Raw genomic sequence first — 27,303 nt, 5'->3', positions numbered from 1 at the left:
AGGCTCAGAGCCTATTATGACACGCGCAGCCAGCGTTCCATTGCCACATTCCATCTACTGCAGGCAGGATACCTGGCTGGCTGAATGTCGCTGAGAAGCTCACAGAGACCGCCATAAGCAACAGTTTAACAGAATGCCACAGACTAATCAACCAAACTTTTTGGGTTGGGTTCTCTTTTATAGTCTGCAGGCATTAAATGAAAGAAGTCAGTGTTCCAGCAGAAGGAGACAACGTTTCAGAAAAGGCATTGTAGCAAACCAAAAAAGAAATTTTAAGCGCAGCAGAGTAACCAGCGCACATACCTGTTAGCTCAGGTGAGTTTAAAAGGCTGCTGTTGATAACAAGGGCATTTGCTAAATAGATGGTGTGTGTGCAACAATATACTGAAAGGTCAATTATATTGTGCAGCTTATCTCACCACCTGTAGTTATTTAGGTGAAAGCTCCAAAATGCTTGCCTAATATGTCTGTTTATCCAAAAGGAAGTAAAAAGGGAGAGCTAGAAAGATAGCATTGCATCACATTACATGGCAATGCAATGCACAGTTGCTGAAGTTGAACCAAAATGAGCTTGTAATCTGGCTTCTGCAACTTTGAACATGAAAAATCCAATGAGGAGAAGAAAAGCAAAGCCAAAGAGTCCATCCCAAAATCCGACAAACAAGCAAAATGAACAAAAAACATTGAATTCAATTCTTTCTGATTTTAGAAACTGCATTAAAGAAGGGGTGCACCGGTCCTGGAGATACTGCAATACCAGGTCAATGCGTGGAGTGGACAGAGCAAGCTCTTTTTCCATCTCCCTGTTCTAAAAATCCATTTAATATATGGTCCCCAGATAGGGGACGTATCAGATATTAAACTGATGAGAACAGATACTACACTTGATCTTAGCCAAAAGGCCGAGAAGCGATAACCAGAATTGGTTTCAAACTACGGAGCCACCCAAGGATCCTGAAAAGTCCATTTGTGGAGATGAGCTCCTGGACTCCCGTTAAGAAGACATGTTGTCAACCTCTAGATCCCTTACATGCCTGCACTTTTCGGCTTGCTGCTGCTGCAATCCACGCGTTTTAGATCTGCATAACTCCACCTCTTTAAACACAGCACCTTCACCCCCTGCTGTTCCCACCCGCCTCAACACCGTTGGAAGGGAGGAAAACCAATTAAGGCGGGGGGTGGGGTGGAACGAGCAGCTGTCTACCCTTAGCAGGAGGGCTCCTGATTACATACCTCTCCTGCTGCTGCTGCTGCTGGCTGTCCAGCAGCAGACTGAAGGTGGCTGCTGCTGTGCACAGGTATATAAAGGCTCAGAGCCTATTATGACACGCGCAGCCAGCGTTCCATTGCCACATTCCATCTACTGCAGGCAGGATACCTGGCTGGCTGAATGTCGCTGAGAAGCTCACAGAGACCGCCATAAGCAACAGTTTAACAGAATGCCACAGACTAATCAACCAAACTTTTTGGGTTGGGTTCTCTTTTATAGTCTGCAGGCATTAAATGAAAGAAGTCAGTGTTCCAGCAGAAGGAGACAACGTTTCAGAAAAGGCATTGTAGCAAACCAAAAAAGAAATTTTAAGCGCAGCAGAGTAACCAGCGCACATACCTGTTAGCTCAGGTGAGTTTAAAAGGCTGCTGTTGATAACAAGGGCATTTGCTAAATAGATGGTGTGTGTGCAACAATATACTGAAAGGTCAATTATATTGTGCAGCTTATCTCACCACCTGTAGTTATTTAGGTGAAAGCTCCAAAATGCTTGCCTAATATGTCTGTTTATCCAAAAGGAAGTAAAAAGGGAGAGCTAGAAAGATAGCATTGCATCACATTACATGGCAATGCAATGCACAGTTGCTGAAGTTGAACCAAAATGAGCTTGTAATCTGGCTTCTGCAACTTTGAACATGAAAAATCCAATGAGGAGAAGAAAAGCAAAGCCAAAGAGTCCATCCCAAAATCCGACAAACAAGCAAAATGAACAAAAAACATTGAATTCAATTCTTTCTGATTTTAGAAACTGCATTAAAGAAGGGGTGCACCGGTCCTGGAGATACTGCAATACCAGGTCAATGCGTGGAGTGGACAGAGCAAGCTCTTTTGCCATCTCCCTGTTCTAAAAATCCATTTAATATATGGTCCCCAGATAGGGGACGTATCAGATATTAAACTGATAAGAACAGATACTACACTTGATCTTAGCCAAAAGGCCGAGAAGCGATAACCAGAATTGGTTTCAAACTACGGAGCCACCCAAGGATCCTGAAAAGTCCATTTGTGGAGATGATCTCCTGGACTCCCGTTAAGAAGACATGTTGTCAACCTCTAGATCCCTTACATGCCTGCACTTTTCGGCTTGCTGCTGCTGCAATCCACGCGTTTTAGATCTGCATAACTCCACCTCTTTAAACACAGCACCTTCACCCCCTGCTGTTCCCACCCGCCTCAACACCGTTGGAAGGGAGGAGAACCAATTAAGGCGGGGGGTGGGGTGGAACGAGCAGCTGTCTACCCTTAGCAGGAGGGCTCCTGATTACATACCTCTCCTGCTGCTGCTGCTGCTGGCTGTCCAGCAGCAGACTGAAGGTGGCTGCTGCTGTGCACAGGTATATAAAGGCTCAGAGCCTATTATGACACGCGCAGCCAGCGTTCCATTGCCACATTCCATCTACTGCAGGCAGGATACCTGGCTGGCTGAATGTCGCTGAGAAGCTCACAGAGACCGCCATAAGCAACAGTTTAACAGAATGCCACAGACTAATCAACCAAACTTTTTGGGTTGGGTTCTCTTTTATAGTCTGCAGGCATTAAATGAAAGAAGTCAGTGTTCCAGCAGAAGGAGACAACGTTTCAGAAAAGGCATTGTAGCAAACCAAAAAAGAAATTTTAAGCGCAGCAGAGTAACCAGCGCACATACCTGTTAGCTCAGGTGAGTTTAAAAGGCTGCTGTTGATAACAAGGGCATTTGCTAAATAGATGGTGTGTGTGCAACAATATACTGAAAGGTCAATTATATTGTGCAGCTTATCTCACCACCTGTAGTTATTTAGGTGAAAGCTCCAAAATGCTTGCCTAATATGTCTGTTTATCCAAAAGGAAGTAAAAAGGGAGAGCTAGAAAGATAGCATTGCATCACATTACATGGCAATGCAATGCACAGTTGCTGAAGTTGAACCAAAATGAGCTTGTAATCTGGCTTCTGCAACTTTGAACATGAAAAATCCAATGAGGAGAAGAAAAGCAAAGCCAAAGAGTCCATCCCAAAATCCGACAAACAAGCAAAATGAACAAAAAACATTGAATTCAATTCTTTCTGATTTTAGAAACTGCATTAAAGAAGGGGTGCACCGGTCCTGGAGATACTGCAATACCAGGTCAATGCGTGGAGTGGACAGAGCAAGCTCTTTTGCCATCTCCCTGTTCTAAAAATCCATTTAATATATGGTCCCCAGATAGGGGACGTATCAGATATTAAACTGATAAGAACAGATACTACACTTGATCTTAGCCAAAAGGCCAAGAAGCGATAACCAGAATTGGTTTCAAACTACGGAGCCACCCAAGGATCCTGAAAAGTCCATTTGTGGAGATGATCTCCTGGACTCCCGTTAAGAAGACATGTTGTCAACCTCTAGATCCCTTACATGCCTGCACTTTTCGGCTTGCTGCTGCTGCAATCCACGCGTTTTAGATCTGCATAACTCCACCTCTTTAAACACAGCACCTTCACCCCCTGCTGTTCCCACCCGCCTCAACACCGTTGGAAGGGAGGAGAACCAATTAAGGCGGGGGGTGGGGTGGAACGAGCAGCTGTCTACCCTTAGCAGGAGGGCTCCTGATTACATACCTCTCCTGCTGCTGCTGCTGCTGGCTGTCCAGCAGCAGACTGAAGGTGGCTGCTGCTGTGCACAGGTATATAAAGGCTCAGAGCCTATTATGACACGCGCAGCCAGCGTTCCATTGCCACATTCCATCTACTGCAGGCAGGATACCTGGCTGGCTGAATGTCGCTGAGAAGCTCACAGAGACCGCCATAAGCAACAGTTTAACAGAATGCCACAGACTAATCAACCAAACTTTTTGGGTTGGGTTCTCTTTTATAGTCTGCAGGCATTAAATGAAAGAAGTCAGTGTTCCAGCAGAAGGAGACAACGTTTCAGAAAAGGCATTGTAGCAAACCAAAAAAGAAATTTTAAGCGCAGCAGAGTAACCAGCGCACATACCTGTTAGCTCAGGTGAGTTTAAAAGGCTGCTGTTGATAACAAGGGCATTTGCTAAATAGATGGTGTGTGTGCAACAATATACTGAAAGGTCAATTATATTGTGCAGCTTATCTCACCACCTGTAGTTATTTAGGTGAAAGCTCCAAAATGCTTGCCTAATATGTCTGTTTATCCAAAAGGAAGTAAAAAGGGAGAGCTAGAAAGATAGCATTGCATCACATTACATGGCAATGCAATGCACAGTTGCTGAAGTTGAACCAAAATGAGCTTGTAATCTGGCTTCTGCAACTTTGAACATGAAAAATCCAATGAGGAGAAGAAAAGCAAAGCCAAAGAGTCCATCCCAAAATCCGACAAACAAGCAAAATGAACAAAAAACATTGAATTCAATTCTTTCTGATTTTAGAAACTGCATTAAAGAAGGGGTGCACCGGTCCTGGAGATACTGCAATACCAGGTCAATGCGTGGAGTGGACAGAGCAAGCTCTTTTGCCATCTCCCTGTTCTAAAAATCCATTTAATATATGGTCCCCAGATAGGGGACGTATCAGATATTAAACTGATAAGAACAGATACTACACTTGATCTTAGCCAAAAGGCCGAGAAGCGATAACCAGAATTGGTTTCAAACTACGGAGCCACCCAAGGATCCTGAAAAGTCCATTTGTGGAGATGAGCTCCTGGACTCCCGTTAAGAAGACATGTTGTCAACCTCTAGATCCCTTACATGCCTGCACTTTTCGGCTTGCTGCTGCTGCAATCCACGCGTTTTAGATCTGCATAACTCCACCTCTTTAAACACAGCACCTTCACCCCCTGCTGTTCCCACCCGCCTCAACACCGTTGGAAGGGAGGAGAACCAATTAAGGCAGGGGGTGGGGTGGAACGAGCAGCTGTCTACCCTTAGCAGGAGGGCTCCTGATTACATACCTCTCCTGCTGCTGCTGCTGCTGGCTGTCCAGCAGCAGACTGAAGGTGGCTGCTGCTGTGCACAGGTATATAAAGGCTCAGAGCCTATTATGACACGCGCAGCCAGCGTTCCATTGCCACATTCCATCTACTGCAGGCAGGATACCTGGCTGGCTGAATGTCGCTGAGAAGCTCACAGAGACCGCCATAAGCAACAGTTTAACAGAATGCCACAGACTAATCAACCAAACTTTTTGGGTTGGGTTCTCTTTTATAGTCTGCAGGCATTAAATGAAAGAAGTCAGTGTTCCAGCAGAAGGAGACAACGTTCCAGAAAAGGCATTGTAGCAAACCAAAAAAGAAATTTTAAGCGCAGCAGAGTAACCAGCGCACATACCTGTTAGCTCAGGTGAGTTTAAAAGGCTGCTGTTGATAACAAGGGCATTTGCTAAATAGATGGTGTGTGTGCAACAATATACTGAAAGGTCAATTATATTGTGCAGCTTATCTCACCACCTGTAGTTATTTAGGTGAAAGCTCCAAAATGCTTGCCTAATATGTCTGTTTATCCAAAAGGAAGTAAAAAGGGAGAGCTAGAAAGATAGCATTGCATCACATTACATGGCAATGCAATGCACAGTTGCTGAAGTTGAACCAAAATGAGCTTGTAATCTGGCTTCTGCAACTTTGAACATGAAAAATCCAATGAGGAGAAGAAAAGCAAAGCCAAAGAGTCCATCCCAAAATCCGACAAACAAGCAAAATGAACAAAAAACATTGAATTCAATTCTTTCTGATTTTAGAAACTGCATTAAAGAAGGGGTGCACCGGTCCTGGAGATACTGCAATACCAGGTCAATGCGTGGAGTGGACAGAGCAAGCTCTTTTTCCATCTCCCTGTTCTAAAAATCCATTTAATATATGGTCCCCAGATAGGGGACGTATCAGATATTAAACTGATAAGAACAGATACTACACTTGATCTTAGCCAAAAGGCCGAGAAGCGATAACCAGAATTGGTTTCAAACTACGGAGCCACCCAAGGATCCTGAAAAGTCCATTTGTGGAGATGAGCTCCTGGACTCCCGTTAAGAAGACATGTTGTCAACCTCTAGATCCCTTACATGCCTGCACTTTTCGGCTTGCTGCTGCTGCAATCCACGCGTTTTAGATCTGCATAACTCCACCTCTTTAAACACAGCACCTTCACCCCCTGCTGTTCCCACCCGCCTCAACACCGTTGGAAGGGAGGAGAACCAATTAAGGCGGGGGGTGGGGTGGAACGAGCAGCTGTCTACCCTTAGCAGGAGGGCTCCTGATTACATACCTCTCCTGCTGCTGCTGCTGCTGGCTGTCCAGCAGCAGACTGAAGGTGGCTGCTGCTGTGCATAGGTATATAAAGGCTCAGAGCCTATTATGACACGCGCAGCCAGCGTTCCATTGCCACATTCCATCTACTGCAGGCAGGATACCTGGCTGGCTGAATGTCGCTGAGAAGCTCACAGAGACCGCCATAAGCAACAGTTTAACAGAATGCCACAGACTAATCAACCAAACTTTTTGGGTTGGGTTCTCTTTTATAGTCTGCAGGCATTAAATGAAAGAAGTCAGTGTTCCAGCAGAAGGAGACAACGTTTCAGAAAAGGCATTGTAGCAAACCAAAAAAGAAATTTTAAGCGCAGCAGAGTAACCAGCGCACATACCTGTTAGCTCAGGTGAGTTTAAAAGGCTGCTGTTGATAACAAGGGCATTTGCTAAATAGATGGTGTGTGTGCAACAATATACTGAAAGGTCAATTATATTGTGCAGCTTATCTCACCACCTGTAGTTATTTAGGTGAAAGCTCCAAAATGCTTGCCTAATATGTCTGTTTATCCAAAAGGAAGTAAAAAGGGAGAGCTAGAAAGATAGCATTGCATCACATTACATGGCAATGCAATGCACAGTTGCTGAAGTTGAACCAAAATGAGCTTGTAATCTGGCTTCTGCAACTTTGAACATGAAAAATCCAATGAGGAGAAGAAAAGCAAAGCCAAAGAGTCCATCCCAAAATCCGACAAACAAGCAAAATGAACAAAAAACATTGAATTCAATTCTTTCTGATTTTAGAAACTGCATTAAAGAAGGGGTGCACCGGTCCTGGAGATACTGCAATACCAGGTCAATGCGTGGAGTGGACAGAGCAAGCTCTTTTTCCATCTCCCTGTTCTAAAAATCCATTTAATATATGGTCCCCAGATAGGGGACGTATCAGATATTAAACTGATAAGAACAGATACTACACTTGATCTTAGCCAAAAGGCCGAGAAGCGATAACCAGAATTGGTTTCAAACTACGGAGCCACCCAAGGATCCTGAAAAGTCCATTTGTGGAGATGAGCTCCTGGACTCCCGTTAAGAAGACATGTTGTCAACCTCTAGATCCCTTACATGCCTGCACTTTTCGGCTTGCTGCTGCTGCAATCCACGCGTTTTAGATCTGCATAACTCCACCTCTTTAAACACAGCACCTTCACCCCCTGCTGTTCCCACCCGCCTCAACACCGTTGGAAGGGAGGAGAACCAATTAAGGCGGGGGGTGGGGTGGAACGAGCAGCTGTCTACCCTTAGCAGGAGGGCTCCTGATTACATACCTCTCCTGCTGCTGCTGCTGCTGGCTGTCCAGCAGCAGACTGAAGGTGGCTGCTGCTGTGCACAGGTATATAAAGGCTCAGAGCCTATTATGACACGCGCAGCCAGCGTTCCATTGCCACATTCCATCTACTGCAGGCAGGATACCTGGCTGGCTGAATGTCGCTGAGAAGCTCACAGAGACCGCCATAAGCAACAGTTTAACAGAATGCCACAGACTAATCAACCAAACTTTTTGGGTTGGGTTCTCTTTTATAGTCTGCAGGCATTAAATGAAAGAAGTCAGTGTTCCAGCAGAAGGAGACAACGTTTCAGAAAAGGCATTGTAGCAAACCAAAAAAGAAATTTTAAGCGCAGCAGAGTAACCAGCGCACATACCTGTTAGCTCAGGTGAGTTTAAAAGGCTGCTGTTGATAACAAGGGCATTTGCTAAATAGATGGTGTGTGTGCAACAATATACTGAAAGGTCAATTATATTGTGCAGCTTATCTCACCACCTGTAGTTATTTAGGTGAAAGCTCCAAAATGCTTGCCTAATATGTCTGTTTATCCAAAAGGAAGTAAAAAGGGAGAGCTAGAAAGATAGCATTGCATCACATTACATGGCAATGCAATGCACAGTTGCTGAAGTTGAACCAAAATGAGCTTGTAATCTGGCTTCTGCAACTTTGAACATGAAAAATCCAATGAGGAGAAGAAAAGCAAAGCCAAAGAGTCCATCCCAAAATCCGACAAACAAGCAAAATGAACAAAAAACATTGAATTCAATTCTTTCTGATTTTAGAAACTGCATTAAAGAAGGGGTGCACCGGTCCTGGAGATACTGCAATACCAGGTCAATGCGTGAAGTGGACAGAGCAAGCTCTTTTTCCATCTCCCTGTTCTAAAAATCCATTTAATATATGGTCCCCAGATAGGGGACGTATCAGATATTAAACTGATAAGAACAGATACTACACTTGATCTTAGCCAAAAGGCCGAGAAGCGATAACCAGAATTGGTTTCAAACTACGGAGCCACCCAAGGATCCTGAAAAGTCCATTTGTGGAGATGAGCTCCTGGACTCCCGTTAAGAAGACATGTTGTCAACCTCTAGATCCCTTACATGCCTGCACTTTTCGGCTTGCTGCTGCTGCAATCCACGCGTTTTAGATCTGCATAACTCCACCTCTTTAAACACAGCACCTTCACCCCCTGCTGTTCCCACCCGCCTCAACACCGTTGGAAGGGAGGAGAAGCAATTAAGGCGGGGGGTGGGGTGGAACGAGCAGCTGTCTACCCTTAGCAGGAGGGCTCCTGATTACATACCTCTCCTGCTGCTGCTGCTGCTGGCTGTCCAGCAGCAGACTGAAGGTGGCTGCTGCTGTGCACAGGTATATAAAGGCTCAGAGCCTATTATGACACGCGCAGCCAGCGTTCCATTGCCACATTCCATCTACTGCAGGCAGGATACCTGGCTGGCTGAATGTCGCTGAGAAGCTCACAGAGACCGCCATAAGCAACAGTTTAACAGAATGCCACAGACTAATCAACCAAACTTTTTGGGTTGGGTTCTCTTTTATAGTCTACAGGCATTAAATGAAAGAAGTCAGTGTTCCAGCAGAAGGAGACAACGTTTCAGAAAAGGCATTGTAGCAAACCAAAAAAGAAATTTTAAGCGCAGCAGAGTAACCAGCGCACATACCTGTTAGCTCAGGTGAGTTTAAAAGGCTGCTGTTGATAACAAGGGCATTTGCTAAATAGATGGTGTGTGTGCAACAATATACTGAAAGGTCAATTATATTGTGCAGCTTATCTCACCACCTGTAGTTATTTAGGTGAAAGCTCCAAAATGCTTGCCTAATATGTCTGTTTATCCAAAAGGAAGTAAAAAGGGAGAGCTAGAAAGATAGCATTGCATCACATTACATGGCAATGCAATGCACAGTTGCTGAAGTTGAACCAAAATGAGCTTGTAATCTGGCTTCTGCAACTTTGAACATGAAAAATCCAATGAGGAGAAGAAAAGCAAAGCCAAAGAGTCCATCCCAAAATCCGACAAACAAGCAAAATGAACAAAAAACATTGAATTCAATTCTTTCTGATTTTAGAAACTGCATTAAAGAAGGGGTGCACCGGTCCTGGAGATACTGCAATACCAGGTCAATGCGTGGAGTGGACAGAGCAAGCTCTTTTTCCATCTCCCTGTTCTAAAAATCCATTTAATATATGGTCCCCAGATAGGGGACGTATCAGATATTAAACTGATAAGAACAGATACTACACTTGATCTTAGCCAAAAGGCCGAGAAGCGATAACCAGAAATGGTTTCAAACTACGGAGCCACCCAAGGATCCTGAAAAGTCCATTTGTGGAGATGAGCTCCTGGACTCCCGTTAAGAAGACATGTTGTCAACCTCTAGATCCCTTACATGCCTGCACTTTTCGGCTTGCTGCTGCTGCAATCCACGCGTTTTAGATCTGCATAACTCCACCTCTTTAAACACAGCACCTTCACCCCCTGCTGTTCCCACCCGCCTCAACACCGTTGGAAGGGAGGAGAACCAATTAAGGCGGGGGTGGGGTGGAACGAGCAGCTGTCTACCCTTAGCAGGAGGGCTCCTGATTACATACCTCTCCTGCTGCTGCTGCTGGCTGTCCAGCAGCAGACTGAAGGTGGCTGCTGCTGTGCACAGGTATATAAAGGCTCAGAGCCTATTATGACACGCGCAGCCAGCGTTCCATTGCCACATTCCATCTACTGCAGGCAGGATACCTGGCTGGCTGAATGTCGCTGAGAAGCTCACAGAGACCGCCATAAGCAACAGTTTAACAGAATGCCACAGACTAATCAACCAAACTTTTTGGGTTGGGTTCTCTTTTATAGTCTGCAGGCATTAAATGAAAGAAGTCAGTGTTCCAGCAGAAGGAGACAACGTTTCAGAAAAGGCATTGTAGCAAACCAAAAAAGAAATTTTAAGCGCAGCAGAGTAACCAGCGCACATACCTGTTAGCTCAGGTGAGTTTAAAAGGCTGCTGTTGATAACAAGGGCATTTGCTAAATAGATGGTGTGTGTGCAACAATATACTGAAAGGTCAATTATATTGTGCAGCTTATCTCACCACCTGTAGTTATTTAGGTGAAAGCTCCAAAATGCTTGCCTAATATGTCTGTTTATCCAAAAGGAAGTAAAAAGGGAGAGCTAGAAAGATAGCATTGCATCACATTACATGGCAATGCAATGCACAGTTGCTGAAGTTGAACCAAAATGAGCTTGTAATCTGGCTTCTGCAACTTTGAACATGAAAAATCCAATGAGGAGAAGAAAAGCAAAGCCAAAGAGTCCATCCCAAAATCCGACAAACAAGCAAAATGAACAAAAAACATTGAATTCAATTCTTTCTGATTTTAGAAACTGCATTAAAGAAGGGGTGCACCGGTCCTGGAGATACTGCAATACCAGGTCAATGCGTGGAGTGGACAGAGCAAGCTCTTTTTCCATCTCCCTGTTCTAAAAATCCATTTAATATATGGTCCCCAGATAGGGGACGTATCAGATATTAAACTGATAAGAACAGATACTACACTTGATCTTAGCCAAAAGGCCGAGAAGCGATAACCAGAATTGGTTTCAAACTACGGAGCCACCCAAGGATCCTGAAAAGTCCATTTGTGGAGATGAGCTCCTGGACTCCCGTTAAGAAGACATGTTGTCAACCTCTAGATCCCTTACATGCCTGCACTTTTCGGCTTGCTGCTGCTGCAATCCACGCGTTTTAGATCTGCATAACTCCACCTCTTTAAACACAGCACCTTCACCCCCTGCTGTTCCCACCCGCCTCAACACCGTTGGAAGGGAGGAGAACCAATTAAGGCGGGGGGTGGGGTGGAACGAGCAGCTGTCTACCCTTAGCAGGAGGGCTCCTGATTACATACCTCTCCTGCTGCTGCTGCTGCTGGCTGTCCAGCAGCAGACTGAAGGTGGCTGCTGCTGTGCACAGGTATATAAAGGCTTAGAGCCTATTATGACACGCGCAGCCAGCGTTCCATTGCCACATTCCATCTACTGCAGGCAGGATACCTGGCTGGCTGAATGTCGCTGAGAAGCTCACAGAGACCGCCATAAGCAACAGTTTAACAGAATGCCACAGACTAATCAACCAAACTTTTTGGGTTGGGTTCTCTTTTATAGTCTGCAGGCATTAAATGAAAGAAGTCAGTGTTCCAGCAGAAGGAGACAACGTTTCAGAAAAGGCATTGTAGCAAACCAAAAAAGAAATTTTAAGCGCAGCAGAGTAACCAGCGCACATACCTGTTAGCTCAGGTGAGTTTAAAAGGCTGCTGTTGATAACAAGGGCATTTGCTAAATAGATGGTGTGTGTGCAACAATATACTGAAAGGTCAATTATATTGTGCAGCTTATCTCACCACCTGTAGTTATTTAGGTGAAAGCTCCAAAATGCTTGCCTAATATGTCTGTTTATCCAAAAGGAAGTAAAAAGGGAGAGCTAGAAAGATAGCATTGCATCACATTACATGGCAATGCAATGCACAGTTGCTGAAGTTGAACCAAAATGAGCTTGTAATCTGGCTTCTGCAACTTTGAACATGAAAAATCCAATGAGGAGAAGAAAAGCAAAGCCAAAGAGTCCATCCCAAAATCCGACAAACAAGCAAAATGAACAAAAAACATTGAATTCAATTCTTTCTGATTTTAGAAACTGCATTAAAGAAGGGGTGCACCGGTCCTGGAGATACTGCAATACCAGGTCAATGCGTGGAGTGGACAGAGCAAGCTCTTTTTCCATCTCCCTGTTCTAAAAATCCATTTAATATATGGTCCCCAGATAGGGGACGTATCAGATATTAAACTGATAAGAACAGATACTACACTTGATCTTAGCCAAAAGGCCGAGAAGCGATAACCAGAAATGGTTTCAAACTACGGAGCCACCCAAGGATCCTGAAAAGTCCATTTGTGGAGATGAGCTCCTGGACTCCCGTTAAGAAGACATGTTGTCAACCTCTAGATCCCTTACATGCCTGCACTTTTCGGCTTGCTGCTGCTGCAATCCACGCGTTTTAGATCTGCATAACTCCACCTCTTTAAACACAGCACCTTCACCCCCTGCTGTTCCCACCCGCCTCAACACCGTTGGAAGGGAGGAGAACCAATTAAGGCGGGGGGTGGGGTGGAACGAGCAGCTGTCTACCCTTAGCAGGAGGGCTCCTGATTACATACCTCTCCTGCTGCTGCTGCTGCTGGCTGTCCAGCAGCAGACTGAAGGTGGCTGCTGCTGTGCACAGGTATATAAAGGCTCAGAGCCTATTATGACACGCGCAGCCAGCGTTCCATTGCCACATTCCATCTACTGCAGGCAGGATACCTGGCTGGCTGAATGTCGCTGAGAAGCTCACAGAGACCGCCATAAGCAACAGTTTAACAGAATGCCACAGACTAATCAACTAAACTTTTTGGGTTGGGTTCTCTTTTATAGTCTGCAGGCATTAAATGAAAGAAGTCAGTGTTCCAGCAGAAGGAGACAACGTTTCAGAAAAGGCATTGTAGCAAACCAAAAAAGAAATTTTAAGCGCAGCAGAGTAACCAGTGCACATACCTGTTAGCTCAGGTGAGTTTAAAAGGCTGCTGTTGATAACAAGGGCATTTGCTAAATAGATGGTGTGTGTGCAACAATATACTGAAAGGTCAATTATATTGTGCAGCTTATCTCACCACCTGTAGTTATTTAGGTGAAAGCTCCAAAATGCTTGCCTAATATGTCTGTTTATCCAAAAGGAAGTAAAAAGGGAGAGCTAGAAAGATAGCATTGCATCACATTACATGGCAATGCAATGCACAGTTGCTGAAGTTGAACCAAAATGAGCTTATAATCTGGCTTCTGCAACTTTGAACATGAAAAATCCAATGAGGAGAAGAAAAGCAAAGCCAAAGAGTCCATCCCAAAATCCGACAAACAAGCAAAATGAACAAAAAACATTGAATTCAATTCTTTCTGATTTTAGAAACTGCATTAAAGAAGGGGTGCACCGGTCCTGGAGATACTGCAATACCAGGTCAATGCGTGGAGTGGACAGAGCAAGCTCTTTTTCCATCTCCCTGTTCTAAAAATCCATTTAATATATGGTCCCCAGATAGGGGACGTATCAGATTTTAAACTGATAAGAACAGATACTACACTTGATCTTAGCCAAAAGGCCGAGAAGCGATAACCAGAATTGGTTTCAAACTACGGAGCCACCCAAGGATCCTGAAAAGTCCATTTGTGGAGATGAGCTCCTGGACTCCCGTTAAGAAGACATGTTGTCAACCTCTAGATCCCTTACATGCCTGCACTTTTCGGCTTGCTGCTGCTGCAATCCACGCGTTTTAGATCTGCATAACTCCACCTCTTTAAACACAGCACCTTCACCCCCTGCTGTTCCCACCCGCCTCAACACCGTTGGAAGGGAGGAGAACCAATTAAGGCGGGGGGTGGGGTGGAACGAGCAGCTGTCTACCCTTAGCAGGAGGGCTCCTGATTACATACCTCTCCTGCTGCTGCTGCTGCTGGCTGTCCAGCAGCAGACTGAAGGTGGCTGCTGCTGTGCACAGGTATATAAAGGCTCAGAGCCTATTATGACACGCGCAGCCAGCGTTCCATTGCCACATTCCATCTACTGCAGGCAGGATACCTGGCTGGCTGAATGTCGCTGAGAAGCTCACAGAGACCGCCATAAGCAACAGTTTAACAGAATGCCACAGACTAATCAACCAAACTTTTTGGGTTGGGTTCTCTTTTATAGTCTGCAGGCATTAAATGAAAGAAGTCAGTGTTCCAGCAGAAGGAGACAACGTTTCAGAAAAGGCATTGTAGCAAACCAAAAAAGAAATTTTAAGCGCAGCAGAGTAACCAGCGCACATACCTGTTAGCTCAGGTGAGTTTAAAAGGCTGCTGTTGATAACAAGGGCATTTGCTAAATAGATGGTGTGTGTGCAACAATATACTGAAAGGTCAATTATATTGTGCAGCTTATCTCACCACCTGTAGTTATTTAGGTGAAAGCTCCAAAATGCTTGCCTAATATGTCTGTTTATCCAAAAGGAAGTAAAAAGGGAGAGCTAGAAAGATAGCATTGCATCACATTACATGGCAATGCAATGCACAGTTGCTGAAGTTGAACCAAAATGAGCTTGTAATCTGGCTTCTGCAACTTTGAACATGAAAAATCCAATGAGGAGAAGAAAAGCAAAGCCAAAGAGTCCATCCCAAAATCCGACAAACAAGCAAAATGAACAAAAAACATTGAATTCAATTCTTTCTGATTTTAGAAACTGCATTAAAGAAGGGGTGCACCGGTCCTGGAGATACTGCAATACCAGGTCAATGCGTGGAGTGGACAGAGCAAGCTCTTTTTCCATCTCCCTGTTCTAAAAATCCATTTAATATATGGTCCCCAGATAGGGGACGTATCAGATATTAAACTGATAAGAACAGATACTACACTTGATCTTAGCCAAAAGGCCGAGAAGCGATAACCAGAAATGGTTTCAAACTACGGAGCCACCCAAGGATCCTGAAAAGTCCATTTGTGGAGATGAGCTCCTGGACTCCCGTTAAGAAGACATGTTGTCAACCTCTAGATCCCTTACATGCCTGCACTTTTCGGCTTGCTGCTGCTGCAATCCACGCGTTTTAGATCTGCATAACTCCACCTCTTTAAACACAGCACCTTCACCCCCTGCTGTTTCCACCCGCCTCAACACCGTTGGAAGGGAGGAGAACCAATTAAGGCGGGGGGTGGGGTGGAACGAGCAGCTGTCTACCCTTAGCAGGAGGGCTCCTGATTACATACCTCTCCTGCTGCTGCTGCTGCTGGCTGTCCAGCAGCAGACTGAAGGTGGCTGCTGCTGTGCACAGGTATATAAAGGCTCAGAGCCTATTATGACACGCGCAGCCAGCGTTCCATTGCCACATTCCATCTACTGCAGGCAGGATACCTGGCTGGCTGAATGTCGCTGAGAAGCTCACAGAGACCGCCATAAGCAACAGTTTAACAGAATGCCACAGACTAATCAACTAAACTTTTTGGGTTGGGTTCTCTTTTATAGTCTGCAGGCATTAAATGAAAGAAGTCAGTGTTCCAGCAGAAGGAGACAACGTTTCAGAAAAGGCATTGTAGCAAACCAAAAAAGAAATTTTAAGCGCAGCAGAGTAACCAGCGCACATACCTGTTAGCTCAGGTGAGTTTAAAAGGCTGCTGTTGATAACAAGGGCATTTGCTAAATAGATGGTGTGTGTGCAACAATATACTGAAAGGTCAATTATATTGTGCAGCTTATCTCACCACCTGTAGTTATTTAGGTGAAAGCTCCAAAATGCTTGCCTAATATGTCTGTTTATCCAAAAGGAAGTAAAAAGGGAGAGCTAGAAAGATAGCATTGCATCACATTACATGGCAATGCAATGCACAGTTGCTGAAGTTGAACCAAAATGAGCTTATAATCTGGCTTCTGCAACTTTGAACATGAAAAATCCAATGAGGAGAAGAAAAGCAAAGCCAAAGAGTCCATCCCAAAATCCGACAAACAAGCAAAATGAACAAAAAACATTGAATTCAATTCTTTCTGATTTTAGAAACTGCATTAAAGAAGGGGTGCACCGGTCCTGGAGATACTGCAATACCAGGTCAATGCGTGGAGTGGACAGAGCAAGCTCTTTTTCCATCTCCCTGTTCTAAAAATCCATTTAATATATGGTCCCCAGATAGGGGACGTATCAGATTTTAAACTGATAAGAACAGATACTACACTTGATCTTAGCCAAAAGGCCGAGAAGCGATAACCAGAATTGGTTTCAAACTACGGAGCCACCCAAGGATCCTGAAAAGTCCATTTGTGGAGATGAGCTCCTGGACTCCCGTTAAGAAGACATGTTGTCAACCTCTAGATCCCTTACATGCCTGCACTTTTCGGCTTGCTGCTGCTGCAATCCACGCGTTTTAGATCTGCATAACTCCACCTCTTTAAACACAGCACCTTCACCCCCTGCTGTTCCCACCCGCCTCAACACCGTTGGAAGGGAGGAGAACCAATTAAGGCGGGGGGTGGGGTGGAACGAGCAGCTGTCTACCCTTAGCAGGAGGGCTCCTGATTACATACCTCTCCTGCTGCTGCTGCTGCTGGCTGTCCAGCAGCAGACTGAAGGTGGCTGCTGCTGTGCACAGGTATATAAAGGCTCAGAGCCTATTATGACACGCGCAGCCAGCGTTCCATTGCCACATTCCATCTACTGCAGGCAGGATACCTGGCTGGCTGAATGTCGCTGAGAAGCTCACAGAGACCGCCATAAGCAACAGTTTAACAGAATGCCACAGACTAATCAACCAAACTTTTTGGGTTGGGTTCTCTTTTATAGTCTGCAGGCATTAAATGAAAGAAGTCAGTGTTCCAGCAGAAGGAGACAACGTTTCAGAAAAGGCATTGTAGCAAACCAAAAAAGAAATTTTAAGCGCAGCAGAGTAACCAGCGCACATACCTGTTAGCTCAGGTGAGTTTAAAAGGCTGCTGTTGATAACAAGGGCATTTGCTAAATAGATGGTGTGTGTGCAACAATATACTGAAAGGTCAATTATATTGTGCAGCTTATCTCACCACCTGTAGTTATTTAGGTGAAAGCTCCAAAATGCTTGCCTAATATGTCTGTTTATCCAAAAGGGAGTAAAAAGGGAGAGCTAGAAAGATAGCATTGCATCACATTACATGGCAATGCAATGCACAGTTGCTGAAGTTGAACCAAAATGAGCTTGTAATCTGGCTTCTGCAACTTTGAACATGAAAAATCCAATGAGGAGAAGAAAAGCAAAGCCAAAGAGTCCATCCCAAAATCCGACAAACAAGCAAAATGAACAAAAAACATTGAATTCAATTCTTTCTGATTTTAGAAACTGCATTAAAGAAGGGGTGCACCGGTCCTGGAGATACTGCAATACCAGGTCAATGCGTGGAGTGGACAGAGCAAGCTCTTTTTCCATCTCCCTGTTCTAAAAATCCATTTAATATATGGTCCCCAGATAGGGGACGTATCAGATATTAAACTGATAAGAACAGATACTACACTTGATCTTAGCCAAAAGGCCGAGAAGCGATAACCAGAATTGGTTTCAAACTACGGAGCCACCCAAGGATCCTGAAAAGTCCATTTGTGGAGATGAGCTCCTGGACTCCCGTTAAGAAGACATGTTGTCAACCTCTAGATCCCTTACATGCCTGCACTTTTCGGCTTGCTGCTGCTGCAATCCACGCGTTTTAGATCTGCATAACTCCACCTCTTTAAACACAGCACCTTCACCCCCTGCTGTTCCCACCCGCCTCAACACCGTTGGAAGGGAGGAGAACCAATTAAGGCGGGGGGTGGGGTGGAACGAGCAGCTGTCTACCCTTAGCAGGAGGGCTCCTGATTACATACCTCTCCTGCTGCTGCTGCTGCTGGCTGTCCAGCAGCAGACTGAAGGTGGCTGCTGCTGTGCACAGGTATATAAAGGCTCAGAGCCTATTATGACACGCGCAGCCAGCGTTCCATTGCCACATTCCATCTACTGCAGGCAGGATACCTGGCTGGCTGAATGTCGCTGAGAAGCTCACAGAGACCGCCATAAGCAACAGTTTAACAGAATGCCACAGACTAATCAACCAAACTTTTTGGGTTGGGTTCTCTTTTATAGTCTGCAGGCATTAAATGAAAGAAGTCAGTGTTCCAGCAGAAGGAGACAACGTTTCAGAAAAGGCATTGTAGCAAACCAAAAAAGAAATTTTAAGCGCAGCAGAGTAACCAGCGCACATACCTGTTAGCTCAGGTGAGTTTAAAAGGCTGCTGTTGATAACAAGGGCATTTGCTAAATAGATGGTGTGTGTGCAACAATATACTGAAAGGTCAATTATATTGTGCAGCTTATCTCACCACCTGTAGTTATTTAGGTGAAAGCTCCAAAATGCTTGCCTAATATGTCTGTTTATCCAAAAGGGAGTAAAAAGGGAGAGCTAGAAAGATAGCATTGCATCACATTACATGGCAATGCAATGCACAGTTGCTGAAGTTGAACCAAAATGAGCTTGTAATCTGGCTTCTGCAACTTTGAACATGAAAAATCCAATGAGGAGAAGAAAAGCAAAGCCAAAGAGTCCATCCCAAAATCCGACAAACAAGCAAAATGAACAAAAAACATTGAATTCAATTCTTTCTGATTTTAGAAACTGCATTAAAGAAGGGGTGCACCGGTCCTGGAGATACTGCAATACCAGGTCAATGCGTGGAGTGGACAGAGCAAGCTCTTTTTCCATCTCCCTGTTCTAAAAATCCATTTAATATATGGTCCCCAGATAGGGGACGTATCAGATATTAAACTGATAAGAACAGATACTACACTTGATCTTAGCCAAAAGGCCGAGAAGCGATAACCAGAATTGGTTTCAAACTACGGAGCCACCCAAGGATCCTGAAAAGTCCATTTGTGGAGATGAGCTCCTGGACTCCCGTTAAGAAGACATGTTGTCAACCTCTAGATCCCTTACATGCCTGCACTTTTCGGCTTGCTGCTGCTGCAATCCACGCGTTTTAGATCTGCATAACTCCACCTCTTTAAACACAGCACCTTCACCCCCTGCTGTTCCCACCCGCCTCAACACCGTTGGAAGGGAGGAGAACCAATTAAGGCGGGGGGTGGGGTGGAACGAGCAGCTGTCTACCCTTAGCAGGAGGGCTCCTGATTACATACCTCTCCTGCTGCTGCTGCTGCTGGCTGTCCAGCAGCAGACTGAAGGTGGCTGCTGCTGTGCACAGGTATATAAAGGCTCAGAGCCTATTATGACACGCGCAGCCAGCGTTCCATTGCCACATTCCATCTACTGCAGGCAGGATACCTGGCTGGCTGAATGTCGCTGAGAAGCTCACAGAGACCGCCATAAGCAACAGTTTAACAGAATGCCACAGACTAATCAACCAAACTTTTTGGGTTGGGTTCTCTTTTATAGTCTGCAGGCATTAAATGAAAGAAGTCAGTGTTCCAGCAGAAGGAGACAACGTTTCAGAAAAGGCATTGTAGCAAACCAAAAAAGAAATTTTAAGCGCAGCAGAGTAACCAGCGCACATACCTGTTAGCTCAGGTGAGTTTAAAAGGCTGCTGTTGATAACAAGGGCATTTGCTAAATAGATGGTGTGTGTGCAACAATATACTGAAAGGTCAATTATATTGTGCAGCTTATCTCACCACCTGTAGTTATTTAGGTGAAAGCTCCAAAATGCTTGCCTAATATGTCTGTTTATCCAAAAGGGAGTAAAAAGGGAGAGCTAGAAAGATAGCATTGCATCACATTACATGGCAATGCAATGCACAGTTGCTGAAGTTGAACCAAAATGAGCTTGTAATCTGGCTTCTGCAACTTTGAACATGAAAAATCCAATGAGGAGAAGAAAAGCAAAGCCAAAGAGTCCATCCCAAAATCCGACAAACAAGCAAAATGAACAAAAAACATTGAATTCAATTCTTTCTGATTTTAGAAACTGCATTAAAGAAGGGGTGCACCGGTCCTGGAGATACTGCAATACCAGGTCAATGCGTGGAGTGGACAGAGCAAGCTCTTTTTCCATCTCCCTGTTCTAAAAATCCATTTAATATATGGTCCCCAGATAGGGGACGTATCAGATATTAAACTGATAAGAACAGATACTACACTTGATCTTAGCCAAAAGGCCGAGAAGCGATAACCAGAATTGGTTTCAAACTACGGAGCCACCCAAGGATCCTGAAAAGTCCATTTGTGGAGATGAGCTCCTGGACTCCCGTTAAGAAGACATGTTGTCAACCTCTAGATCCCTTACATGCCTGCACTTTTCGGCTTGCTGCTGCTGCAATCCACGCGTTTTAGATCTGCATAACTCCACCTCTTTAAACACAGCACCTTCACCCCCTGCTGTTCCCACCCGCCTCAACACCGTTGGAAGGGAGGAGAACCAATTAAGGCGGGGGGTGGGGTGGAACGAGCAGCTGTCTACCCTTAGCAGGAGGGCTCCTGATTACATACCTCTCCTGCTGCTGCTGCTGCTGGCTGTCCAGCAGCAGACTGAAGGTGGCTGCTGCTGTGCACAGGTATATAAAGGCTCAGAGCCTATTATGACACGCGCAGCCAGCGTTCCATTGCCACATTCCATCTACTGCAGGCAGGATACCTGGCTGGCTGAATGTCGCTGAGAAGCTCACAGAGACCGCCATAAGCAACAGTTTAACAGAATGCCACAGACTAATCAACCAAACTTTTTGGGTTGGGTTCTCTTTTATAGTCTGCAGGCATTAAATGAAAGAAGTCAGTGTTCCAGCAGAAGGAGACAACGTTTCAGAAAAGGCATTGTAGCAAACCAAAAAAGAAATTTTAAGCGCAGCAGAGTAACCAGCGCACATACCTGTTAGCTCAGGTGAGTTTAAAAGGCTGCTGTTGATAACAAGGGCATTTGCTAAATAGATGGTGTGTGTGCAACAATATACTGAAAGGTCAATTATATTGTGCAGCTTATCTCACCACCTGTAGTTATTTAGGTGAAAGCTCCAAAATGCTTGCCTAATATGTCTGTTTATCCAAAAGGAAGTAAAAAGGGAGAGCTAGAAAGATAGCATTGCATCACATTACATGGCAATGCAATGCACAGTTGCTGAAGTTGAACCAAAATGAGCTTGTAATCTGGCTTCTGCAACTTTGAACATGAAAAATCCAATGAGGAGAAGAAAAGCAAAGCCAAAGAGTCCATCCCAAAATCCGACAAACAAGCAAAATGAACAAAAAACATTGAATTCAATTCTTTCTGATTTTAGAAACTGCATTAAAGAAGGGGTGCACCGGTCCTGGAGATACTGCAATACTAGGTCAATGCGTGGAGTGGACAGAGCAAGCTCTTTTTCCATCTCCCTGTTCTAAAAATCCATTTAATATATGGTCCCCAGATAGGGGACGTATCAGATATTAAACTGATAAGAACAGATACTACACTTGATCTTAGCCAAAAGGCCGAGAAGCGATAACCAGAATTGGTTTCAAACTACGGAGCCACCCAAGGATCCTGAAAAGTCCATTTGTGGAGATGAGCTCCTGGACTCCCGTTAAGAAGACATGTTGTCAACCTCTAGATCCCTTACATGCCTGCACTTTTCGGCTTGCTGCTGCTGCAATCCACGCGTTTTAGATCTGCATAACTCCACCTCTTTAAACACAGCACCTTCACCCCCTGCTGTTCCCACCCGCCTCAACACCGTTGGAAGGGAGGAGAACCAATTAAGGCGGGGGGTGGGGTGGAACGAGCAGCTGTCTACCCTTAGCAGGAGGGCTCCTGATTACATACCTCTCCTGCTGCTGCTGCTGCTGGCTGTCCAGCAGCAGACTGAAGGTGGCTGCTGCTGTGCACAGGTATATAAAGGCTCAGAGCCTATTATGACACGCGCAGCCAGCGTTCCATTGCCACATTCCATCTACTGCAGGCAGGATACCTGGCTGGCTGAATGTCGCTGAGAAGCTCACAGAGACCGCCATAAGCAACAGTTTAACAGAATGCCACAGACTAATCAACCAAACTTTTTGGGTTGGGTTCTCTTTTATAGTCTGCAGGCATTAAATGAAAGAAGTCAGTGTTCCAGCAGAAGGAGACAACGTTTCAGAAAAGGCATTGTAGCAAACCAAAAAAGAAATTTTAAGCGCAGCAGAGTAACCAGCGCACATACCTGTTAGCTCAGGTGAGTTTAAAAGGCTGCTGTTGATAACAAGGGCATTTGCTAAATAGATGGTGTGTGTGCAACAATATACTGAAAGGTCAATTATATTGTGCAGCTTATCTCACCACCTGTAGTTATTTAGGTGAAAGCTCCAAAATGCTTGCCTAATATGTCTGTTTATCCAAAAGGAAGTAAAAAGGGAGAGCTAGAAAGATAGCATTGCATCACATTACATGGCAATGCAATGCACAGTTGCTGAAGTTGAACCAAAATGAGCTTGTAATCTGGCTTCTGCAACTTTGAACATGAAAAATCCAATGAGGAGAAGAAAAGCAAAGCCAAAGAGTCCATCCCAAAATCCGACAAACAAGCAAAATGAACAAAAAACATTGAATTCAATTCTTTCTGATTTTAGAAACTGCATTAATGAAGGGGTGCACCGGTCCTGGAGATACTGCAATACCAGGTCAATGCGTGGAGTGGACAGAGAAAGCTCTTTTTCCATCTCCCTGTTCTAAAAATCCATTTAATATATGGTCCCCAGATAGGGGATGTATCAGATATTAAACTGATAAGAACAGATACTACACTTGATCTTAGCCAAAAGGCCGAGAAGCGATAACCAGAATTGGTTTCAAACTACGGAGCCACCCAAGGATCCTGAAAAGTCCATTTGTGGAGATGAGCTCCTGGACTCCCGTTAAGAAGACATGTTGTCAACCTCTAGATCCCTTACATGCCTGCACTTTTCGGCTTGCTGCTGCTGCAATCCACGCGTTTTAGATCTGCATAACTCCACCTCTTTAAACACAGCACCTTCACCCCCTGCTGTTCCCACCCGCCTCAACACCGTTGGAAGGGAGGAGAACCAATTAAGGCGGGGGGTGGGGTGGAACGAGCAGCTGTCTACCCTTAGCAGGAGGGCTCCTGATTACATACCTCTCCTGCTGCTGCTGCTGCTGGCTGTCCAGCAGCAGACTGAAGGTGGCTGCTGCTGTGCACAGGTATATAAAGGCTCAGAGCCTATTATGACACGCGCAGCCAGCGTTCCATTGCCACATTCCATCTACTGCAGGCAGGATACCTGGCTGGCTGAATGTCGCTGAGAAGCTCACAGAGACCGCCATAAGCAACAGTTTAACAGAATGCCACAGACTAATCAACCAAACTTTTTGGGTTGGGTTCTCTTTTATAGTCTGCAGGCATTAAATGAAAGAAGTCAGTGTTCCAGCAGAAGGAGACAACGTTTCAGAAAAGGCATTGTAGCAAACCAAAAAAGAAATTTTAAGCGCAGCAGAGTAACCAGCGCACATACCTGTTAGCTCAGGTGAGTTTAAAAGGCTGCTGTTGATAACAAGGGCATTTGCTAAATAGATGGTGTGTGTGCAACAATATACTGAAAGGTCAATTATATTGTGCAGCTTATCTCACCACCTGTAGTTATTTAGGTGAAAGCTCCAAAATGCTTGCCTAATATGTCTGTTTATCCAAAAGGAAGTAAAAAGGGAGAGCTAGAAAGATAGCATTGCATCACATTACATGGCAATGCAATGCACAGTTGCTGAAGTTGAACCAAAATGAGCTTGTAATCTGGCTTCTGCAACTTTGAACATGAAAAATCCAATGAGGAGAAGAAAAGCAAAGCCAAAGAGTCCATCCCAAAATCCGACAAACAAGCAAAATGAACAAAAAACATTGAATTCAATTCTTTCTGATTTTAGAAACTGCATTAATGAAGGGGTGCACCGGTCCTGGAGATACTGCAATACCAGGTCAATGCGTGGAGTGGACAGAGAAAGCTCTTTTTCCATCTCCCTGTTCTAAAAATCCATTTAATATATGGTCCCCAGATAGGGGATGTATCAGATATTAAACTGATAAGAACAGATACTACACTTGATCTTAGCCAAAAGGCCGAGAAGCGATAACCAGAATTGGTTTCAAACTACGGAGCCACCCAAGGATCCTGAAAAGTCCATTTGTGGAGATGAGCTCCTGGACTCCCGTTAAGAAGACATGTTGTCAACCTCTAGATCCCTTACATGCCTGCACTTTTCGGCTTGCTGCTGCTGCAATCCACGCGTTTTAGATCTGCATAACTCCACCTCTTTAAACACAGCACCTTCACCCCCTGCTGTTCCCACCCGCCTCAACACCGTTGGAAGGGAGGAGAACCAATTAAGGCGGGGGGTGGGGTGGAACGAGCAGCTGTCTACCCTTAGCAGGAGGGCTCCTGATTACATACCTCTCCTGCTGCTGCTGCTGCTGGCTGTCCAGCAGCAGACTGAAGGTGGCTGCTGCTGTGCACAGGTATATAAAGGCTCAGAGCCTATTATGACACGCGCAGCCAGCGTTCCATTGCCACATTCCATCTACTGCAGGCAGGATACCTGGCTGGCTGAATGTCGCTGAGAAGCTCACAGAGACCGCCATAAGCAACAGTTTAACAGAATGCCACAGACTAATCAACCAAACTTTTTGGGTTGGGTTCTCTTTTATAGTCTGCAGGCATTAAATGAAAGAAGTCAGTGTTCCAGCAGAAGGAGACAACGTTTCAGAAAAGGCATTGTAGCAAACCAAAAAAGAAATTTTAAGCGCAGCAGAGTAACCAGCGCACATACCTGTTAGCTCAGGTGAGTTTAAAAGGCTGCTGTTGATAACAAGGGCATTTGCTAAATAGATGGTGTGTGTGCAACAATATACTGAAAGGTCAATTATATTGTGCAGCTTATCTCACCACCTGTAGTTATTTAGGTGAAAGCTCCAAAATGCTTGCCTAATATGTCTGTTTATCCAAAAGGAAGTAAAAAGGGAGAGCTAGAAAGATAGCATTGCATCACATTACATGGCAATGCAATGCACAGTTGCTGAAGTTGAACCAAAATGAGCTTGTAATCTGGCTTCTGCAACTTTGAACATGAAAAATCCAATGAGGAGAAGAAAAGCAAAGCCAAAGAGTCCATCCCAAAATCCGACAAACAAGCAAAATGAACAAAAAACATTGAATTCAATTCTTTCTGATTTTAGAAACTGCATTAAAGAAGGGGTGCACCGGTCCTGGAGATACTGCAATACCAGGTCAATGCGTGGAGTGGACAGAGCAAGCTCTTTTTCCATCTCCCTGTTCTAAAAATCCATTTAATATATGGTCCCCAGATAGGGGACGTATCAGATATTAAACTGATAAGAACAGATACTACACTTGATCTTAGCCAAAAGGCCGAGAAGCGATAACCAGAATTGGTTTCAAACTACGGAGCCACCCAAGGATCCTGAAAAGTCCATTTGTGGAGATGAGCTCCTGGACTCCCGTTAAGAAGACATGTTGTCAACCTCTAGATCCCTTACATGCCTGCACTTTTCGGCTTGCTGCTGCTGCAATCCACGCGTTTTAGATCTGCATAACTCCACCTCTTTAAACACAGCACCTTCACCCCCTGCTGTTCCCACCCGCCTCAACACCGTTGGAAGGGAGGAGAACCAATTAAGGCGGGGGGTGGGGTGGAACGAGCAGCTGTCTACCCTTAGCAGGAGGGCTCCTGATTACATACCTCTCCTGCTGCTGCTGCTGCTGGCTGTCCAGCAGCAGACTGAAGGTGGCTGCTGCTGTGCACAGGTATATAAAGGCTCAGAGCCTATTATGACACGCGCAGCCAGCGTTCCATTGCCACATTCCATCTACTGCAGGCAGGATACCTGGCTGGCTGAATGTCGCTGAGAAGCTCACAGAGACCGCCATAAGCAACAGTTTAACAGAATGCCACAGACTAATCAACCAAACTTTTTGGGTTGGGTTCTCTTTTATAGTCTGCAGGCATTAAATGAAAGAAGTCAGTGTTCCAGCAGAAGGAGACAACGTTTCAGAAAAGGCATTGTAGCAAACCAAAAAAGAAATTTTAAGCGCAGCAGAGTAACCAGCGCACATACCTGTTAGCTCAGGTGAGTTTAAAAGGCTGCTGTTGATAACAAGGGCATTTGCTAAATAGATGGTGTGTGTGCAACAATATACTGAAAGGTCAATTATATTGTGCAGCTTATCTCACCACCTGTAGTTATTTAGGTGAAAGCTCCAAAATGCTTGCCTAATATGTCTGTTTATCCAAAAGGAAGTAAAAAGGGAGAGCTAGAAAGATAGCATTGCATCACATTACATGGCAATGCAATGCACAGTTGCTGAAGTTGAACCAAAATGAGCTTGTAATCTGGCTTCTGCAACTTTGAACATGAAAAATCCAATGAGGAGAAGAAAAGCAAAGCCAAAGAGTCCATCCCAAAATCCGACAAACAAGCAAAATGAACAAAAAACATTGAATTCAATTCTTTCTGATTTTAGAAACTGCATTAAAGAAGGGGTGCACCGGTCCTGGAGATACTGCAATACCAGGTCAATGCGTGGAGTGGACAGAGCAAGCTCTTTTTCCATCTCCCTGTTCTAAAAATCCATTTAATATATGGTCCCCAGATAGGGGACGTATCAGATATTAAACTGATAAGAACAGATACTACACTTGATCTTAGCCAAAAGGCCGAGAAGCGATAACCAGAATTGGTTTCAAACTACGGAGCCACCCAAGGATCCTGAAAAGTCCATTTGTGGAGATGAGCTCCTGGACTCCCGTTAAGAAGACATGTTGTCAACCTCTAGATCCCTTACATGCCTGCACTTTTCGGCTTGCTGCTGCTGCAATCCACGCGTTTTAGATCTGCATAACTCCACCTCTTTAAACACAGCACCTTCACCCCCTGCTGTTCCCACCCGCCTCAACACCGTTGGAAGGGAGGAGAACCAATTAAGGCGGGGGGTGGGGTGG

The 27,303-nt window shown here is 44.9% G+C and overlaps 21 non-coding genes across 21 annotated transcripts; all 21 read right to left on the bottom strand.

Annotated features, from left to right (window-relative positions):
- Window positions 1–723: 723 nt before the first annotated feature.
- Window positions 724–914, bottom strand: LOC141149960 (U2 spliceosomal RNA). Its single transcript, XR_012246236.1, has one exon. It is a non-coding gene; the product is annotated as a U2 spliceosomal RNA (small nuclear RNA).
- Window positions 915–2,029: 1,115 nt separating this feature from the next.
- On the bottom strand, window positions 2,030–2,220 carry LOC141149521 (U2 spliceosomal RNA). The gene has a single exon (XR_012245813.1). It is a non-coding gene; the product is annotated as a U2 spliceosomal RNA (small nuclear RNA).
- A 1,115-nt stretch (window positions 2,221–3,335) lies between these two features.
- Window positions 3,336–3,526, bottom strand: LOC141149547 (U2 spliceosomal RNA). The gene has a single exon (XR_012245839.1). It is a non-coding gene; the product is annotated as a U2 spliceosomal RNA (small nuclear RNA).
- A 1,115-nt stretch (window positions 3,527–4,641) lies between these two features.
- Window positions 4,642–4,832, bottom strand: LOC141149520 (U2 spliceosomal RNA). Its single transcript, XR_012245812.1, has one exon. It is a non-coding gene; the product is annotated as a U2 spliceosomal RNA (small nuclear RNA).
- Window positions 4,833–5,947: 1,115 nt separating this feature from the next.
- Window positions 5,948–6,138, bottom strand: LOC141274086 (U2 spliceosomal RNA). Its single transcript, XR_012322377.1, has one exon. It is a non-coding gene; the product is annotated as a U2 spliceosomal RNA (small nuclear RNA).
- A 1,115-nt stretch (window positions 6,139–7,253) lies between these two features.
- Window positions 7,254–7,444, bottom strand: LOC141274085 (U2 spliceosomal RNA). The gene has a single exon (XR_012322376.1). It is a non-coding gene; the product is annotated as a U2 spliceosomal RNA (small nuclear RNA).
- A 1,115-nt stretch (window positions 7,445–8,559) lies between these two features.
- On the bottom strand, window positions 8,560–8,750 carry LOC141149614 (U2 spliceosomal RNA). Its single transcript, XR_012245905.1, has one exon. It is a non-coding gene; the product is annotated as a U2 spliceosomal RNA (small nuclear RNA).
- A 1,115-nt stretch (window positions 8,751–9,865) lies between these two features.
- On the bottom strand, window positions 9,866–10,056 carry LOC141274084 (U2 spliceosomal RNA). The gene has a single exon (XR_012322375.1). It is a non-coding gene; the product is annotated as a U2 spliceosomal RNA (small nuclear RNA).
- A 1,111-nt stretch (window positions 10,057–11,167) lies between these two features.
- On the bottom strand, window positions 11,168–11,358 carry LOC141274083 (U2 spliceosomal RNA). The gene has a single exon (XR_012322374.1). It is a non-coding gene; the product is annotated as a U2 spliceosomal RNA (small nuclear RNA).
- A 1,115-nt stretch (window positions 11,359–12,473) lies between these two features.
- Window positions 12,474–12,664, bottom strand: LOC141274082 (U2 spliceosomal RNA). The gene has a single exon (XR_012322373.1). It is a non-coding gene; the product is annotated as a U2 spliceosomal RNA (small nuclear RNA).
- A 1,115-nt stretch (window positions 12,665–13,779) lies between these two features.
- LOC141149544 (U2 spliceosomal RNA) lies at window positions 13,780–13,970 on the bottom strand. Its single transcript, XR_012245836.1, has one exon. It is a non-coding gene; the product is annotated as a U2 spliceosomal RNA (small nuclear RNA).
- A 1,115-nt stretch (window positions 13,971–15,085) lies between these two features.
- Window positions 15,086–15,276, bottom strand: LOC141274081 (U2 spliceosomal RNA). The gene has a single exon (XR_012322372.1). It is a non-coding gene; the product is annotated as a U2 spliceosomal RNA (small nuclear RNA).
- A 1,115-nt stretch (window positions 15,277–16,391) lies between these two features.
- Window positions 16,392–16,582, bottom strand: LOC141149543 (U2 spliceosomal RNA). The gene has a single exon (XR_012245835.1). It is a non-coding gene; the product is annotated as a U2 spliceosomal RNA (small nuclear RNA).
- Window positions 16,583–17,697: 1,115 nt separating this feature from the next.
- LOC141274080 (U2 spliceosomal RNA) lies at window positions 17,698–17,888 on the bottom strand. The gene has a single exon (XR_012322371.1). It is a non-coding gene; the product is annotated as a U2 spliceosomal RNA (small nuclear RNA).
- A 1,115-nt stretch (window positions 17,889–19,003) lies between these two features.
- On the bottom strand, window positions 19,004–19,194 carry LOC141274079 (U2 spliceosomal RNA). Its single transcript, XR_012322370.1, has one exon. It is a non-coding gene; the product is annotated as a U2 spliceosomal RNA (small nuclear RNA).
- Window positions 19,195–20,309: 1,115 nt separating this feature from the next.
- LOC141274077 (U2 spliceosomal RNA) lies at window positions 20,310–20,500 on the bottom strand. The gene has a single exon (XR_012322369.1). It is a non-coding gene; the product is annotated as a U2 spliceosomal RNA (small nuclear RNA).
- A 1,115-nt stretch (window positions 20,501–21,615) lies between these two features.
- On the bottom strand, window positions 21,616–21,806 carry LOC141149922 (U2 spliceosomal RNA). Its single transcript, XR_012246200.1, has one exon. It is a non-coding gene; the product is annotated as a U2 spliceosomal RNA (small nuclear RNA).
- A 1,115-nt stretch (window positions 21,807–22,921) lies between these two features.
- Window positions 22,922–23,112, bottom strand: LOC141150122 (U2 spliceosomal RNA). The gene has a single exon (XR_012246392.1). It is a non-coding gene; the product is annotated as a U2 spliceosomal RNA (small nuclear RNA).
- A 1,115-nt stretch (window positions 23,113–24,227) lies between these two features.
- Window positions 24,228–24,418, bottom strand: LOC141150120 (U2 spliceosomal RNA). Its single transcript, XR_012246390.1, has one exon. It is a non-coding gene; the product is annotated as a U2 spliceosomal RNA (small nuclear RNA).
- Window positions 24,419–25,533: 1,115 nt separating this feature from the next.
- LOC141274076 (U2 spliceosomal RNA) lies at window positions 25,534–25,724 on the bottom strand. Its single transcript, XR_012322368.1, has one exon. It is a non-coding gene; the product is annotated as a U2 spliceosomal RNA (small nuclear RNA).
- A 1,115-nt stretch (window positions 25,725–26,839) lies between these two features.
- LOC141274074 (U2 spliceosomal RNA) lies at window positions 26,840–27,030 on the bottom strand. The gene has a single exon (XR_012322366.1). It is a non-coding gene; the product is annotated as a U2 spliceosomal RNA (small nuclear RNA).
- Between the last annotated feature and the right edge of the window lie 273 nt (window positions 27,031–27,303).

The sequence above is a fragment of the Phyllobates terribilis genome, unplaced genomic scaffold, assembly GCF_046119375.1.
Source record: "Phyllobates terribilis strain yellow unplaced genomic scaffold, ASM4611937v1 Scaffold_5__5_contigs__length_657084704, whole genome shotgun sequence".
Classification (NCBI taxonomy): domain Eukaryota; kingdom Metazoa; phylum Chordata; class Amphibia; order Anura; family Dendrobatidae; genus Phyllobates; species Phyllobates terribilis.
This window is presented reverse-complemented; position numbering and strand designations above follow the sequence as displayed.